This window comes from Cricetulus griseus, chromosome 2 (assembly GCF_003668045.3).
Source record: "Cricetulus griseus strain 17A/GY chromosome 2, alternate assembly CriGri-PICRH-1.0, whole genome shotgun sequence".
NCBI lineage: Eukaryota > Metazoa > Chordata > Mammalia > Rodentia > Cricetidae > Cricetulus > Cricetulus griseus.
In genome coordinates this window covers 63,038,564-63,055,386 of record NC_048595.1, presented here as the reverse complement: position 1 = coordinate 63,055,386, position 16,823 = coordinate 63,038,564, and the positions used below count along the sequence as shown (strand labels likewise).

At 40.2% G+C, this 16,823-nt stretch overlaps 1 long non-coding RNA gene across 1 annotated transcript; it reads left to right on the top strand.

Annotated features, from left to right (window-relative positions):
- The first annotated feature begins 3,175 nt into the window (after positions 1–3,175).
- LOC118238215 lies at positions 3,176–16,004 on the top strand. Its single transcript, XR_004767982.1, has 3 exons — positions 3,176–3,239; positions 15,222–15,398; positions 15,796–16,004. It is a non-coding gene; the product is annotated as an uncharacterized LOC118238215 (long non-coding RNA).
- The last annotated feature ends 819 nt before the right edge of the window (positions 16,005–16,823 follow it).

Genomic DNA, 16,823 nt, shown 5'->3' with positions numbered 1-16,823 from the left:
AGGTCAATTACTGTACTACAAAACAGCAACAGTGGCACCTGCCCAATCCAAGAACAGAAATTCATCTCTAAAAATGTTACTCCCAATTGTTCAGCTAAGTAAATCTTGCTAGTAGACTGCTCACTTTAGAAAGCTACACATGCTTAATTGATCCAATATGGAGGAGCAACCCTTTTAAGGCAATCCCTAGCAGTGAATTATTTCCTTAACTAATACCAAGTAATACTGGTTTTTCAATGACCAAGAGACAGATTGGCAGAACAAACATTTGGAAGTGGTGACCTGAAGGAGTGTGCAAATCCCAGCACAATAGGACCTAGTCTAGGTATTAGAAGATAACATGCCTGAAAATTGTTTCATAGATAAGAATACAAATGTGTGTATCTATAATATATATGTATACATATAATATATAAAATACGATATGTCCATATGTATGCTTAATATTGAAGCTTGTGCCAGCCCAGTGATGGTTGGAACTCAAGCTTACCCCTGAGATGGCACAACTGTGAGTATTGACACTGTCCTTAATGAGTATTTGGCTACTCTCCACAAAAGGCAATTATTGCCTGAAAGTTGGAGGAATGCCACTCTCATATATCCTGGCATTGTAGTTATTAGACCCCTTTTCCACAGTTTGGGATCCTAAGTTTCATTTTCTCTCTAAGGAGAACAAATTTGCACCCCGCTCCTACTTCTCCTCTCTGCTCCCCCTCTTCCTTCTTCTCCACCCCTCCTCCTCCTTCTCCTCCTCCTTCTCCCTCTCCTTCCCTTCCTTCTTCTTCTCCCTCCTCCTCCCCCTCAGAGCATCAGAGATCAAGTAGCACTAACAATGGCCGTCACTGCAAATTTCCTTATTCCAGTGCTTTATTTACTGTTAATAAGTTTCTGGTAGAAATGATGTGATGGTAAATAGAGAACAAAATCCAGATAACGATCTTTTAGGATAATGTTCTGTGGTGTCTCACCCTTTACGTGTTGTTTTATGTCAATGACATTATCTCACGGGGCTCACTTTTCACAGCTATTCTTTTAATTTTTGGTGTTACTTACAAAATTCTTGAGGAAAAGATCATTTGTGTATGGAAACTCAACTTTGTTTATCTAGCCTCCTCAATTTTAGGTAGAGTAAATGTATATTACTGCCAATCACAACATTCTGCTCTCATCCCTTAAATACTTCACAATTTTTCTATAAGCAACTTCATATGCACCCTTATTTTGTGATTTAGCAAAAACTGCACACAGCAATTACACTTGGCAGGCCATATTTGTGTAATAAGGTGTAACTTAGGGTTTGCAATAATATCAGAGGATAGAAGAGAGGAGTGTGAAACTAACCTCTGAAAAAGGAGGTCAGCAAAATATTTGAGAATTTTATTGTTAATATGTTTGGCTGGTTCTATATTTGCAGTAGAGGCTCCATTTGCACTCCTATTTTTCCTGAAGTTTAAGGAAAGCACTGAGAACTCCAGGCATCCTCTGGTCTTTTGGCATTTTATTGAGGCAGGTCACTGAAAGCAGAAAGGGTCAGCACCTTTCTGCACTGTTCAGAGGATGCAGAGATGAGTTATTTTTTTTTCCTTTACTTCATGTATGCTTTCAATCACCACTTATATTTCTAATATGGCATCATGAGAGAAGACCAGCTCAGGCATAGATGATCAACTTTCATTTATGAGTCCCAGACTCAGCATAATTGGGCTGGGTCCTGGAAGTCCTAGAAGGAGAGTGTCAGTTGATATGGTATCAAAAACAGAGGGACAATCATGACATGATTAGTATAAAGAATGGAGCCTTCAATATCTCTTTTTTAAGTTTAATTTTTTAAGAATTTCATATATAAACAAGTACACTGTTCTTGCTTCATTTTCATTCCTTTCTTGCCCCATTCAACTTTTCATGTCTCCTTCTCTGGAATACATAACCTCTTCTGTGCTTATTATTGTTACACACACACACACACACACACACACACACACACACACACACACACACACACCTCACTGAGTCCAATTGGTGTTGCTCTTACAAACATGTGTTTAAGAAAGACTACTTAGGACTGGGGAAACTATGGGGAGCCTTGTCTTGTCTCTGGAGAAAATGGATTCTTCCTCCCTCAGTAGCCCATGACTGCCTGTGGCTCTTCATCAGGAAGTAGGGCCTTGTGAAATGTATTCCCATCCATGTTGGCATGTTAGCTAGTTATGGTCTTTGCAAGGCTTTTGCAGGCAGCCACACTGTTGAGAGTTTATGGGCACAACATTCTTGGCCATGTCCAAAAGACACTATCTCACAGTAATTATTTTTACAGTCTTTACATTCCCTCTTCCTGAACTTTAGGTGTAGGTATTGTGTTGTAGATAAATCAATTAAGGATAGGCATCCCGTGGTTACTTATTCTCTGTGCTTTTCCCAGTAGTAGACCTCTCTACTAGTTTCTCCATCTTCTATGAAAAGATGCTTCTGGCAGATGCCAGCCACCCAGACATAGAGAAGCAGTGAAATTAGGATATACAGAGGTTAGAAAAGCAATACGCCCTGAGGCAAAAGGTAGATAAAAAGAATCAGGTTAATTTAAATTAAAAAGGACCAGCCAGAAATGTGCCTAAGCTAGGTCAAGCATTTTAAACTAATAAGTATCTGTGTCATGATTTGAGAGTGGGTTGGTGAGCCCCCCACCAAAAAAAAAAAGAAAAAAAAACATGGTACACTTATCAATGAGAATAAAGGTAAGTAATTAGAGGCAGTTGGAACTATAATAATTTAGCAACCTGATAGTGGAAGGCTCTCCTCTAGAGTCTATGACATCTCTGGTCATAGGTACTTGGCTGGGTTTACAATACAAAGTACGAACAATACAAGGTACAACACAAGAGCAGGCCTTAGATCCAATTAGACAGCTATTGGTTATCCCAAGACATAAGTGCCACGATTGTACCATTGGTGATATCTTGTCCACCTTGTCATTGTTGTGTTTCATAGGGTTTACACCTGGATAGGAGGGAGTGTTGATAGCTTTTGTCCCTTGGCAATTTGCAAAACACCTTTTGTCACTAAGAAAGTTAGTCTTTAGAGAGAAGCCTTCCAGGTGAGTTCCAGACTGGTTTCTCCACATCCTGTGACAGTGTTATGTTTTGTCTTCAACATTAAGGACTTTCCCTTATTTTCTGACAGGCAACCAAGAGCAGTTGCAATAGTATATACCATTTGGGAAGCTCTCTTTGACCCTCCAACCGGTAAGTCAAAGGGAGGGAGGAGTTCCTTGCCTAGCACTGGGGTTTTTCTTTTGTCTAAGTCTATGGCTTATGGGGAGACCATTATCCCCATGTGCAGAGTAATCTCCATTTAAACTATATATATATATATATATATATATATATATATATATATATGTATGTATGTATGCTCTATGTACATTACATATGTATTTTAAATAAGCTTTTATTATTATTTAGAGGTGAGTTGCCCTTGGTAAAGGAAACATAATTCTGAGTTGTGGAAGGCCTCAGAAAACAAAGTATTTCTAAGTACTTCTTAAAGTTCTACAAAGGGAAGGAATTGCATCCAATAATACCAAGTAAAGTAAAATTTACTAAAAATACACACTGCACTGCTGACTCTTTAAAGATAACTTGTCTCAGTAGCAGTTTGTTAACTCTTTTCCCTACCTTTCTTAGCACCCTGGCTTATGCAGTCTAATTAGTCTCTCTTTGTAGACTGTTCTGTCCTGAGGTGGCCTGATGGTCTTTCTTATGTTTACTAACTAATGTTTGCTAATCTACTCTGACTTCTAGTGGTTTTCATTATGCAGCTCTACTCATTCTACAATGGCTAAAGCAGAGGTGCAAGCTGGACAGTATGTCTGGCAGCCAGGAATATTTTGTTCTCAGTGGTGTGCAGTGGGCAAACACTTCTATATACTAATGGCTTTCCTGGTCATATGTTTGTGGTTTTTTTAATATAATGAAACCCACAGTGAATAACTCTTGAAAGATGTTCTCTTACACACACACACACACACACACACACACACACACACACACCATACACCCCACACAAAACCCACTGTATAGGAACAAGGAAGCTTCAGGGCAGTTTAGAGATCAAGTTTGCTGACCATAACTAAATTTATATAGAAGAGCTAAGCTAAGACTTGTAGGCTAGTGCTCTGGAGGCTGAGGCAGAAGTATTGTCAAGACCTGCCTGGGATACATAATGAGTTCTAGGACAACGTAAGCTACAGTGTGAGACTCTGGCTTAAAACACTAAAACAAGAGGGAAAAAAGTAACTCAAGCAAATAGCAAGTTAACAGAAACTCCTTATGTTATTTGGAAACATTTAAATCTGTACCACATTTTCAAACATATAATGAAAGTAATACAAAGAGAATGAAGTCTAGAGTTAGGTAAAAATGAGGCAATGATTGGACTTTTCACTTTGGTTTCATTGGCTGCCAGTGGTCTGCCTGGTGCATGATGAGGTCCATAAAGTATGCTGCCAAATCTCTGGTCAGTTGAAACTGCTTCATTTCATTCTTCTCTGGTAAAATGTCTTCATTTGGGCCATGGGATATTATTTGTCTCATCTGGTTTCTTGGAGACTGAAGCTCTTTTGTTAACACTGTTAATAAAGAGAGGAAGGAGAAAAGAAGGCTCAGGGGAACTGTCCAATGACAACGCCTACTGAGGTCACCATGGGAGTGATGATCAACCTCTGGAGGCTGGGTAAAGACAAATGGATGTGGAGCCATAAAACCTGCTGGTTGGGAAGGAGAGGAGGAGGAGGTGTGAGGCAATAAAAAGGCTTTGGAATCCCCTGGCAGAGTGTATCTGTAGGCATAGTTAACTGTCTTCTATGAGCTGTTCTATCTTTAAACATACAATTCTGAGTTCAATCTCCCAGCATCACACACACACACACACACACACACACACACACACACACACACACACACACACCAGATCCATGCCTCATGGCATAGATCTGTAATCCCAGCTACTCAGGAAGCAGAGGCAAGAACAGGCAAATGTATTTCAAGTGTAAGGCCTGCCTGGGCTACAGAGTTAGTTCAAGGCCAGCCTGTGTCTTGAGTGAGAACCTGTCTCTATGCTGTGAATGCTGTCCATGTACAGAGGACAGTGCTAGGTGGAAACTGCTGGCAGCTTGAGTTGTGAGAGGGAAAACAATTCCTAAATTTCAGCCCTGAAATGTGTTGCAGAAACATAGGAAAATATAAGGCAATCCACTTCACTTTAATTTTCTTCCTCTTATGTATGCAAAGCAGTGGCATATAATCTTGACTGAGGGAACTTTTTCACAAGTGTGAAATGAACACTGTATAAGTGCAAGGAAAGCAGCATTTCTATTTTATTGGGAGACTTTTGCTTAGTTTCCAAATATCTCCATGTCTTAATATCAAGTTGGCCTGAAGTTTCCTAACACTAAGAGGTGCTGTGTATTGTGTGATGAGTCTTGATTTCATAGCCGACAAAAGTAAAGAGCCTATTTGTGGAGTAATGTTCAGAATGAGAATAATTTTATAGAATCTTCAAAAAGCAAATGTAAAAATCATAAACAATTTGTCAAAGAATTCTAATGTAGTTTCTCATATAAAGTATATCCTCAATGAATAGCAGTCATTGTTATTGACAATAAAAGTTATAATCATAATTCAAATGAGAAGTTTCCTTGATGCAGGGTGAAGAGTACACTTATTTGTGGGTATAAAGACAGCTATTTAGAGTATTGTCATGGATTATACCAGTCTAGTAAATTGATGGTTGTAGGTCACTAGCCCTGGGCTAGGTTTCAAGTACCAGGCATGATTTTCCTCTTACTGAGTAGGTGTTCAGTCCAATTAGAGACTATTGGTAACCACCAAGGTATGTGTGCAACTACTACACCTTTAGGGTTATTATGCCATGCTGGTGGTTGGTTGTGGTTCATAAGCATCAGAACTGGGCAGGACTGTTGGTTGCTTTCCTCCTTTGGAAGATTCCATGGTACTGTGAAAGCTAATCCTCAGGGAGGAGGACTTCAGGTCATTTCCAACTCAGGGACCTCTGGTCCCGTGTCTGAAGTGTATGTGTCTTCAACCTTTTACCTGTAGAGGGCAATCAAGGGCAATAGAGATGATCTGTATGTTTTGGGAGTCCCTTGGACAACCCTGACCAACAACTCAAAAGAGGGATTCTCATGTCTGGTGTTGGGGTTTTGTCATGTGGTCTTTGGCTCTTGGTGGGAGCATTGTCAGTCCAGATGGTTTTATTTAAACTATATGTGTATAATTATGCACATGGGTTTTTTGTTGTTGTTTTTTTTGTTTTGGGGGGTGTGTGTGTATGTTTTATTTGGTAGATAGTTAATAGAATGATTCCTTATGACTTAAAATCTCAGAGTTGGGGTGAATAAAGAATACAATAAAGGGTTTGTGTTATATGTAGGTGTGTCTTCCCCCTCAATTTATTCAATCTATAAACTCCCTCACAGACAAGCCCAGAGATTTGTCTGCCAAGCGATTCTAAATTGTGTCAGGTTGGCACTCAGGTTCACTATCAGGGTAACCTAAGGTTACTGTGACAAGATGAAGCCATAAGGAGAAAGGGGAAACAAAGGAAACATTTTAGGGAGCTACCACAAGCCTATAGGCAAGTGAAAGCAAAAGAATCAATCAGGACAGTGGCAGCCAGAACAAAGGAAAGGGGACCAGCTAAAGAGATATGGAGGAAGCAGAAACCAGTATAGCATGGCTTCCATGGAATGTTCTAGAGAAGGAGGAGTTAAACTTAACTTTGATGATCTTTATAAAACTGGTAGGTTAGAATAAAAACTGAAAGAGGAAACATGCAATCGGGATGATTTTTACTAGATTAGGGGTAATTTGGGGTGTCCCAATTATGGGGTTAGTTTTGGATAAATCAAGTTGTAAATATATCAGATGGATCTAGTGGAGTAGCTGGGGTCGATCTGCTTAGTAGGAATTAAAATAAATAAGTTTGTGTTTGAGATTTAGACTCCATGTTTTGCTCTAGTAGAGATACAACCTGCCTTTCTAGACTGGGATCTATAAAATCAGAGAGCATTACATTTTAATAACCTAAATTGAATCCAGACCCATTGGCTCAATGCCCAACCACCCTATCTTGTTCTTTGTTCCTCAGAAGTCAGAGCTGGAGGCAAAAATTTTGTGAGCTTTGTTTGTAAGGACTACAGTCCCAGATAACAGAACTGCTAAGAAGCCTGGGTGGAGTGGGCAGCAAAGGTGAAAGCCAGAATAAAGGTGTGCTAATGAGATTGCAACACTCTGATACCAAGGGTGAGATGCTCAGCCTTCTAAGAGTCCATATAAATAAGTTCTCAGGGGAACCCAACAGAAAGAAGAATTCTCTGGCTCCATCTCACATAGGCCAAAGGTTTGTACTGTGGAATAAAAACTCTCACATTTCCAGGTGGCACTTGCATAGGTTCTGCAAGGTTTCCATGGCTTCTAAAGCCATAGCATAAATAAGGAAGGTCTGAGGCAAGAGGAAATACTTTTTGTTTGACACAAATTGGGAGACTGTTGACTTTCATCTGATGGACTTACCTGGTCACAATACTAGTGTCTAGCAGCAACACATTGCCAGGTATGGAAATAAGGAAAGTCAAGAGAATGAAGATTTAACACTCAAACTAAGGCTGCTTTAATAAATCTGAAAAGCTCAGAAAAATGCCCCATGTGGACAAACAAACCAACTTGCCCACTTCATGTACCACCATCTCACAGCTTGGCTTCCTTAAGTGTTCTGTGTTACCCACAAAAGCATGCTGCCTAAATGGGCAGGATCTTTAAAAATGAGTGATGTCAGAGCCAAGTCCATGGCTAAAGCCACTACTTCTGGGATGTCAGAATTCCTTTAAGTAAATGCGGAGGTTGGGAAGGAGGAAGGGGAGAAAAATGAATTCTCTGACTTTCTACCATAGTTTGTCATCAGTTCCCACAAAGCTTGACTCTTACTCTTCCATAGAGCCCTTTAGAAAGGCTCTTCAGAGTTTCCCTTCAATCTTTCCTCTTCTAACCTTACCTCTCTGACACATGTCAGCACCCTAGCTATTCTTCAGGAGCAGCAGTACCAGAATCTCAAGACACACAAGCAAGCAAGGAAATATGTTTCCCTTATCTCATCTGCAGCATAAACAAGCAAGCAAAAGTTATCAGTCCAAAAAAATTATCTATCCTAGACAAGAAGCTCCTCACAAGGATGATTCTCTCTCTCTCTCTCTCTCTCTCTCTCTCTCTCTCTCTCTCTCTCTCTCTCTCTCTCTCTGTGCGTGTGTGTGTGTGTGTGTGTGTGTGTGTGTGTGTGTGTGTGTGTGTGTGTGTGTTGCATTTGTATGATATATGTACAAGTCTATGGTGCACTTGTGGAGGTCAGAAGACAATCTCAGGCATCAGTCCTTACCTTCTACCTCATGAGACAAGGTCTGTTTTGTTTCCCATGGCATATTCCCAGCTAACCAGTTTCCAGATATCTGGGGATTCTTGTGTTTCCACTGTCATCTTATGGTGAGAGTGCTAGGAATACAGCTGTAAGCTACTGTGCCTGGCTTAACATAGGCTCTGGAGATTTGAACCCAGATCCCCATGCTTCTGTATCAAGCACTTGACTGATTGAGCTCCCTCTCCAGCCTCTAAAAATCAACACATGATCCAGAGATTGATGAGACTACCAAGAACACCAAAGATCAGGTTAGAACTCTACAGTTTTTGCTGGTAGTGTGTGTGGCTACTTAGATTTATCTAACAAAGGCACTTATTAATGTACCAACCAAGAACTGAACTGTCTTGTTTAGAGAAGAAACTGCAGAATGAGAAGTCTTGAAGTTAAATATGACTAAACTTAATAGATGCAGGTCTCAGCCTGGTTTCTCTCCAAAGCAACCTGAAACAAAGGTTTGCAGTATGAGATTTATCTGGAAATTTGATCCCAGGAAGTGCAAATTAGAAGATTATGGAAGTGGAGAAGCCAAACAAAGAACACACAATTGACATGTTTGGCATTCTCCAACTTTCTCCACAATTTTTCATCAATGCAGCTTGTGTTTTTGCTCTGAGTCCTTGTGCTAGGTGACCTCAATCTTCAACTTAAGGAGATGTAGATTCTGGGGGATGGGCCTCTGGGCATGCCTATAGGGGGTTATCTTGATTAGCATAATTGATGTAGGAAGACCTGCCCACTGTGGGCACCATTCCCTAGACTGTATAAAATGGAGAAAGCAAGTTGAGCACTAGTGTTCAGCGTTCTTTTCTTCCCGACTGTGGGCATAATTTGACCATCTTCCTTAAGCTCTTGCTGTCATGAATTCCCAATGCGACGGACTGGTGTGCTGAAATAAATTTTCTTCTGAAACTTGATTTTTGTTGGTGTGTTTATCACAGCAGTAGGAAAGTGAGTGGCACAGTCCTTATAAGGGTCCTTGTGGCCTTAGGGTAAGAACTCAAGTGCAGCAAGGAAGGAAGAAATGTTCCATTGCCTCTTGTCTCCATTTGTCAAGGAAGACCTCAGGAGAGATTATCTGCATGTTTATACTGCAGGATTGATTCTTACAAATAAGTAAGCAGAGAGGAAGAAAGATGTGGCTGTGTAGACCCCACTGTGAGGGTTTTCCTTTTTTAGGATTGCATCTGTGTGAAGCTGGTTGCTACAGTCAGTGTTATGATGTGTCTCCCAAAGGCTCATTGAAAACTTAGCCCCAAGTGTTGGATCCTATTAGAAGATGATTAAATCATGCTAGCAATACCCTGGCATGAAGTCTATGTACTTGTCACAGGACTGAGTTACTCCTCACAAGGGCAAGTCTGGTCTCTCCCACTCTCTTGATTCCTTGCTCTACAAGAAGAGGGCCTGCAAGGGTAAGAGCTGCCTACACAGAGAAGAGGACAAAGACTAAGTGCGCCTTTTTGACTTGTAGTCAAGACACAACTTATCACTTTGGCAATGTAGTTTGAGCTGAATGGTGAGCCATATTGTACCCCAGAAAATAGAACAGTATGCACCTCAAGTCAGTTTTTTTGAAGCATTTACCATTTACTGCAATACACTGATATCTCTATTCCAAATGTCCTAATAAAAAAGGGGGGTCTAGAGAAGGAAAAGTTGATCAGATGACTAAATATTACTAAGTTGGAGTTCTCTGTGATACAGAAAATGCGTCCCAGGTGGTGTCCCTCAGACTAGATACAATCAATGAAAGGTTAAGAAGCAACATGGGACTCCAGAGAAGCGGAGGTACAAGAATAATGAGCAGATTCTCTTCCTTACTCCTTAGTATTTCTGACTTTCCACAAAATGGCGGGAAAGGACACATAGCCTTGTCAGCCTTTTCCACTCTCTCCCCCACCCCACTGTCTGAGCCCAGTCATTATACTACATTTTCTGTGCCTTTGGAGAGAAATTCAAGCTTTGCAAACCATAACATTGGCAGCAGTTTTCTTCCTACAGTTTGTAAAAAATTAAATCAAAAATCAAAAGAATATGAGCCAAACATGCCCTAGCCATTTGGATTTACATGAAAGGGAAGCCGTCAACACCTCCCTGCTTTGGCCCATGACTATATCTGATATTTCAGTCTATGTTCTTGGTTCTTTCATGACCACAAGACCAAAACTAATCAGTCCAATTAGACAAACTTCCAGATTATAGCTCTGAAGTCAACTCAACAAGTAACATATCCAAAGATATAATTTGCCAAGTATAATTGGGAAGGCTGCAGTGGGGATGGAGGGAGGGGTGGAGGAGAGAGAAAACTGGTTTTTGATTTATCAGAGACTCCTATTCCAGCCTGAATACAAACCTCAGAGTGTGAATAAAGTTAGATGTGGGGCACCAAAACTACAGGTCCTCATTTTAGAGAAAAGAGTTTAAAAGAAACTTCCAGAGCCAGGCTGTGGTTGGCACATGACTTTAATCCCAGCTCTCAAAGGCAGAGGCAGGCAGATCTTAGTTTAGTTAAATGTAAAGAAATTCCTATCTAGAAAGATTCATATGAACACACACACACACACACACACACACACACACACACACACACACACACACGTGCAGACAGTGCCTGTTGAGAGCTTAGCCATAGTGAATCTTCTGTATCACACCTGGTGACCTTTGTAGAAGAGGGGACAGAAAGGGAGCAGAGGTCAAGAAATAGCAGGGCACAACAGTGTCTTCTGGACATGAGCTCCCAGTTGCTTGCTTACACAAAACCAGCATAGGACCAAGCCAGTCAGCATCCCAACATGAAGGTCTGAGGGGCTCAAGCCCCTACCTATAACTGAAGAGCTAGTGACAGTTTATAGCTACCGGGGAGATAAAGTCAGTTTTCTTTAAGAATGTGGTCACTGGTAGGTCTACCATGCTTCCAGTGGATTGCCCTACACCCATGAATATATGGGCAGCACAAATTGACCTTGTTGGGAGTGACTTGGAGGAGTTGGGATGAATCTGGAAAGAATTGGGGGTATGGGAAGTGCGATCAAAATATATTAGATACATGTATGAAATTCTTAATAAAAATATTATATTTTAAAAAGTATATAGATAAATTTATCAGATTGCATTGGTAAAGAAGGATCTTTTATAGCATGGAAAGAAATATAAAAAATAGATTGCAACATCACCACATGAGTACTTCAATTTTTCTGTATAAATATAAACAAAATATAAGCAAAAATAATACTAAGACAAACAGAAAAATATATTTGGAACACATATGATAGTCTGTATATATCCTTAGCTGCAGTTTTAACTGGTTATATTGGGGTATGACATATACTTAAACTCACACCTTAAAAGTATAAAACTAATAGTTTTAAAACAGAATTGTACAGCCATTTATTTAAGGCTATCTTTACCACTTCAAAATATCCTCTGTAACCATTAAAAGCCACTCCCCAACTCCTTCTAACTCCATAGATTTTTGAGGTCTCCACTTCTGCTTTCATGCATTTACTTACTGAGAAAATTTCATATAATCATATTATATAAACAGTATTCTTTCAAGACTGGAAAAGTGTACAACTTTCCCATGAGGTGTTTGGGAAAGATATATTAGTAGCTCTAATGATATTTATTGTGTTTACCTAATAATTTTCACTTAAAGAATTTTTCCTAAGAAAATAATCTGAGTTTTATACATTTGTGTGCAAAAAGGTTTATACAACATCATTTGTGGTAGATAAAAATGGAAAGAATTCAATTGATTGACAATTAATAGTAAACAGACCCTTAACCATGCAATAAAATGTTATAACACTATATAGAGTTTATTGTTAGAGACAAGCAAGGTCATAGAAACATACTTATGACATGTTTTTAAGTAAAACAAGCTCATACAATGCAATTCAAATTTTGTTCAAAATTGCTCTGTTTACAGACAGATCTTAGTGTTTTATTGCTAGGTGAGAGTATGTAAATCTAGATGATTTGTTTCCTTCTTTTATACATTGTATTATAATGTGAAGGCAGCTTCCTACCCCCTGAAAGTTAGCTGGAATAAACCAATAAAGACAGATTGATTGGAGAAAAGACACACTATTATTATGTGAATAGTAGCAATCACACAATATAATCACCCTCTAGCCCATCCTGATTCAAGAGTTTACTCGTTCCTTCTACAAGAGAGGGATGAATGGAGGATGCACACATTTTTAGGGTAAGAGTAAATGATTTTAGGGGTACTTTGAGGCTTAGAAGACAAACAAAGACCTGGGACAAAGTGACCCTCAGAATGGGCAGTGGATTTAAATGAGTCTCTCTGGAATATGGAATGGGGTCAAAGTGGACGACACTGGAGGATAACAAAGTCTACCCAAGTGCATGTTTAGAGTTTAATCCTCCTTCCTTGCTGAGTTTGATTTCTGGTTAATGAGATTTCAGGAAATCAAACTGAAGGCAGTTGGTGTGCAGGTCAGGTAGACAAGTGAACTGTGTGGGAAGGCACTATGACAGCTACTTTTTTTTTGCTGTGATAAAACAGCATGATCATAATCAACTTAGAGGAGAAAGAAGTTGATTTTGGCTAACTATTCTGAAGGGATGAAGTCCTTCATGACTGGGAAGGTGTGACAAAAGTCAGAGCTTTGGCGTCAGGAGCAGGAAGCTGGCTGATCACATCTCATTTACACACAGGAAGCAGAAAGAGACAATAAGAAGTGGAATGAGGCTCTAAGCCTTCAAAACCAGTCCCGTGATGTGCTTCCTCTGGCAAGGCTCTATCTCATAAAGGTTCCTTAACCTCCCTAAACAGTGCCAGTAACAAATACATGAGCCTGTGAGGGACAGTTCTCAAACCACAGCAGGCCCCTCCCTGTGCATGGGAGCTGGGGAGAGAGTCTGGGTCATAGGGAGCTTAAGCTGAGTCCACTTCTAAGGCCCTTTGGCGTCTTTTATCATAGGTCAATGAGTACTGATGAAGTCCATATCGGGGTATTCTCTGAGCTCCAAAATTATTCAACAATGTTCAAAACTGAGTGAGCATTTTTACCATAAGCTCACCAGAACTTATTTCTGGTGTTTGGATCCATTGAAGCTTCAAGAAGACTGAAGCAGCGTCAGACCCAGACTTGCCAGTGATGGAAGCCGTGAATGCAGATGTTAATGGTGGGGATGATCATCGACACAGCTCCCAACAAGGAGAGGGAAGAAAGCTGGGAGTCCCTTCTCCCTTCTTTCCCTCCTTCCTTCTTTTCTCCTTCCCTCCCTTCCTTTTTTTCTTTCTTCCTAAATAGTGAACATTTTTAACATTCCTTTGTACACACACACACACACACACACACACACACACACACACACACACACACACACGTGCAGACAGTGCCTGTTGAGAGCTTAGCCATAGTGAATCTTCTGTATCACACCTGGTAACCTTTGTAGAAGAGGGGACAGAAAGGTTATAAGAGCAGATTGGCTAGATCTATCTTAATTATTAACCCATTACTACTAATCTATGTATTTCTATATGGCCTTATCTTACCAGAGAATGCCTGGCACTTCCTATTTGCTAGGGATATCACAGCCTTGTGCATTCTAGGTTAGCACTCTACCACCGAGCTACAGCTCCTGTTTATATATACTTAAAGCCAAAATTTTACAACTGGATCATTTTTTTAACCTGGTCACATTTCCCTTCTTCAAAGGTAAGCATGCTCATAATTTTGATTATTTAGTTTCTAATATGTGCTTCTCAACTTTACTGAGTCTGTACTACTAAACATGCATTGTTGCTATGTTTCTAAATTTCCTTAAACAGTGTCTCAGTTTGCTTTAACTGTCAATTTGACACAGACTAAAAGAATCACCTGAGAGATATGAAGTCTCAATCAGATCACATTGGCCTGTGGGATTGTCTTTGGGAGACTGTTTTGATTATTAGTTGAGCTAGGAGGGCCAAGCCTACTGTGGATAACATCATTCCCTCGGCAGGCAGTACTGGATTATATATGAAAGCTAGCTAAGTGTGAGCTAGCAAGTAATATTCTTCTATGGTTTAAGCTTTGAGTTTCTGCTTGAGTTCTGATCCTGACTTCCCTCGGTGATGAACTGTGGCCTGCAAGTATAAGCCCAGTTTACCCTTTTCTTTCCTAAGTTACTTCTGGTCAGAATATTTTATCAGAGCAACAGAAAGGAAAGTAGAGAAATGGTGTGTGGTCAAATATCATTCTGTAACTTGTTCTTTCTGTTATTTGTTTTTGAGACTTATCTGTATGTGTTTAGTTTATCCCTTTCCTTAGTTTATTTGTTATAAGAAAGAGACTAGAGTCTTTCTCCCTGTGAGTGTTCTATATCCTTACTTAACCACTCTCCTGTGGTACCAATCCAAACACACATGTTCCATAAGTTATCAGCTTAGTTATCATCTTCGGGAAGCACTCTCTTTACCTCCCTCCTTCCCACCATTGGATTATGTTAGATTTTCTTGGTCCCCTGTGTGTACTCACATTGTAAAGTCAACCCCATATGGTGGAGAGAATGTCCATACACGGTAAATGTATTTGTGCCTGAGTGTTTGCCTTACACAATAGACTTAAGATTACGGACCTACAATCTCTCCATTGTATTGGCAGTGAAGCCCCAAGGGCAGCATTGCATGGTCTTTTAATAAAGAACTAATTAGATGATCCTGTGTCATGAAGTAACCCGTGCCTACAATGTACTTCTGTCTCTTTAAAAAAAAAAAAATCTAGGTCTTGGGTTTGAAGAGGTGGCTCTGTGGTCAAAAGCACATGGTACTTTTGCAGAGGACCCAAGTTTGTTTGCCAACACCTACATCAGACCTACACCTGCTCACAACCTCCTCCAATTCCAGCTTCAGTTCCTGAAGCCACTGGGTCCCACCTGCTTGAGCTAATTGTCCCCTCCTGGTGAGTAAGGACAGTCTTTTAACATTGGAAATCTCTACTTGGTTAAAACTTTGCTACTTAATGCTAATTGCTTACATTAAAGTGAAACATTATGGGGCTGGAGAGATGATGACTCAGCAGTTGAAAGTAACTGTGACTCTTGCAGAGCGCCTGAGTTTGGTTCCTAACACCCACATGGTACTCGTAACCATGCGTAACTGCACACTTCCGTAGCATCTGATGCCCTATTCTGGACTTCACCAGCATCACACCTATGTGACACACATACATACATTCAGGCAAGACACCCATACACATAAAATTAAAAATAAAACTAATGTAATATTAAGTGATGCCTGCATTACTTCTAAATCACATATTTTAAATTGAATAAATTACAGTTTTCTTTTTCTTTCAGGGTTTCATTTAACCCAGGCTAGCCTTGCAACTGAAGATAAACTTGAACTCCTGACTCTTGTGCCTCCACTTCAGGATGCTGGAATTCAGATGTGCACCATCATGTCCCATTCATGTAGTGTGAAAATTGAACACAGCACCCACAGTGTGAGCCCAAGGTCACAATTTTCGATGTCTTATAGCAAGTAGCTGCCTTTCCCTGTGCTCAGGTACTGAGTAAGTATGAGAACCACTGTGTGTTAACTGCATTAGAAATAGCAGAGAGCCAAGGACTCCCTAGCTTTATTAAAAAAAAAAAAACTTTAAAAAACATTTCAAAACAATCCATTTCCCAAGCACTGAAGACTAGCTCAACCTATTATGAAAAGGAGCTCTACCCTGTTGCTAAAGTTTCTTGTCCCACCAGGTCCTGCTGCCTCAGTCCCAAATGAACAAACAAGACGTTATATTAATTATAAAATTGTTGACCAATGACTAGGGCTTCTTATTGGCTAGATCTATCTTAATTATTACTACTAATCTATGTATTTCTATATGGCCTTATCTTACCAGAGAATGCCTGGCACTTCCTATCCTTTCAGTCTCTGCATGGTGTCTCCCTCCTCGGTGTCCCACTACCTACCTTTCCCAGAATTCTCCTCATCTGCTAGTCCCGCCTATCTTCCTGCCTCTATTGGCCAAAGTGTTTTATTCCTCAACCAATAAGAGAAACATATATACAGAAGGACATCCCCCATCACCATCCTGGAGCTGCAGCCTGTGCACCTTTTCATATAGTTATTATCTATTGCATGTTCTTACTCCTTCAGCTTTGACACCGTGGCAGTCACAAGATTCCTTCAGAGGCATACAGGGAGAAGATGACTACAGATGTAGTCCATCAGCCACCCTGCCTTCAGTACAGAGACTGGCCAAGTGTTACAGACTGCCATCCAGAAGCTTAGAAAGCCCAAGTTTGGGGTTGTACTATCTCAGTGGAGAAATGCTTGGCTGGCATGTGGTGGGCCTTGGGTTCATTTTAAATTTATC